Source organism: Mandrillus leucophaeus, unplaced genomic scaffold (genome assembly GCF_000951045.1).
Source record: "Mandrillus leucophaeus isolate KB7577 unplaced genomic scaffold, Mleu.le_1.0 Scaffold56, whole genome shotgun sequence".
In the NCBI taxonomy this organism is placed as follows: domain Eukaryota; kingdom Metazoa; phylum Chordata; class Mammalia; order Primates; family Cercopithecidae; genus Mandrillus; species Mandrillus leucophaeus.
This window is the reverse complement of record NW_012106030.1, coordinates 6786375-6788650: the sequence shown is the minus strand read 5'-3', so window position 1 is coordinate 6788650 and position 2276 is coordinate 6786375.

Here is a 2276-nt window from a genome sequence, read left to right as displayed (position 1 = left end):
ACAGAAAAAATAAATTGTAGATAATGTCCCCCCCCCCCACACAGTAATTTTGGAAGTAAATGTTGGTATTTATTTCTTTATTCCTGAAATACATGCTCACTTTCCAAATGCTTCAATTTGTTTATTATAAGAAGACCACAATCGTGGAGACTACTAAAGTTATGCCAAATGTAAACTTTTATTTTGTGCTTTTTTTTTAGTATTATTTTTAATTCAGATGAGGAAAACTGGAGATATCAGTTCAGATATAGACGTAGGAGTCACAGAGAAAGGTGAATTCCTCTGTAATTTGAAAAAGGGAAATGAAAACATATTACCTAAGGACTCTCATTTATTTGTATTAACCATTTGTAGTGCATTTGCATTTGCATCTGTAATGCAAAATGCCGAGGCAAGAACTTAGTTTCAAAATAATGAAAATAATTCAGCCAAAATCTTTATGAATTAAAAATAGCCAAAAGAGAGCTTTGGTAATGTATTAATATAAAAGAATAGATTTGCTGTTAAATTTTCTTGACTTTTTTTCCCCCCTAGCCAACAGATAGGGAGCATTCTCTTTAAATAAATACAGTAAGTCCTCACTTAACATTCTTGATAAGTTCTTGGAAACTGAAGCTTTAAACACAACGAGGTGTAAGGAAACCAGTTTTACCATGGGCTAATTGATACAAACAAGAGTTAAGTTCCTACAGCATATTTCTGGTCATAAAAAAATCACCAAACTTCTAAATACGGACCACAGCACTTCTAATATTAAACATAGAAATAAACGGAAGCTATACATACAGTTAAGAAGGGTTAGTAAAAACAAGATAATTATTTACCCAATTATTACAGTTCAAGGTCACAGGTAGCTGGAGTCTCTCTGGGCAGTTCAGAGTGGGAACCCCCCTCCCCTGTCCAGGAAGCTATCCCACCACAGGGTGCACTTTCACAGACACACCCACTCACTCAGACGGGGACCCTGTAGACATGTGCACAGCTTTGGGATGTGGAGGAAAGTGAAGCCCAGAGAAAACCCACGCAGACGTGGGGAGAATGAGCAGACTCCACATAGACAGTGGTCCTGGCCAGGAATTTTTTTTGTCACCAACGTTGAATGAAACTATGTTATTGAGGCACTGCTATGTGTAGAGCCAGGTATGCCTGTTTCTGGAGCAGAGTGCTGCAGATTGCCAGGTCAGAGGGTGTGGGTTTGGGCGTGGCTCTGCCACTTAGTGTCTGTGTCACATTTGGCAAATTCTCTAAACCCTCTAAACCTCAGTTTCCTCACCTGTAAAACAGAGATAATAACGGGACCTATTTAATGAAATTCCTGTAAGAATTAAGTACAATAATATATTTGAGAGATCTTTGCTCATTGCCTGGCATGTTTTAATAGTAACGCTTCAATAAAAGTTGTTATTTTTGCGATGTGTTCTTTTTCAGGAAATATTTTTCATACCTTCAGAATAATTTGGTACTAAAAATAGATTTATTTTAACATGTCCAAAGCTTGTTCTGATTGATGTTATCAAATCATTATAAAATGCATAAATTTTTCCTTGCAGCACCTTTATAACAGCAACAATAATACATATCTTAATGAAAATCATAAAATCATGTCAATTTAATATTCTGGTAATTTAATACCCACAAGGAAGGCTCTTTGCTTTAGTAGGCCTAGAATAATTGGTAGGTTATTTTTCTATTGTTTTTTAAATTGTTTATATATTTAGAGGGTACAAGTGCAGTTTTGTTATGTGGATATATTGTGTAATGTCAAAGGCTGGGCTTTTAGTTACCATTACCCGAATAGTATAGGTTATTTTTCTATTTGTCTTTAAAAATCTGTACCTTTAGACACTATTCATGTGAATTTCAATAATGAGAAAATATTTTCTCATTTATTTGTATTAACCAGTAAAAATGATTGAGCCACAATAATATCTGGCATCATCATTTTGCAGAGTCTTTTAACAGTAGGTGTTTAAGTTTTAAAGTAGAGCTTCTTAAATGACACAGGTAGGTAAAGACAATGGTGTTCAAGTTTTAGTTATTTTTCCTTCTAAATAATAGTGTAGAATTACACTGCCTGTCAACTTGCTGGTCATTCTTTTCCTTAAGTTCAAAAAAGCGAAGGAAGATGGGCGCACGGTGACTCACGCCTATAATCCCAGCACTCTGGGAGGCCGAGATGGGTGGATCACCTGAGGTCAGGAGTTCGAGACCAGCCTGGCCAACATGGTGAAACCCCATCTCTACTAAAAATACAAAAATTAGCCAGGCATGGTGGC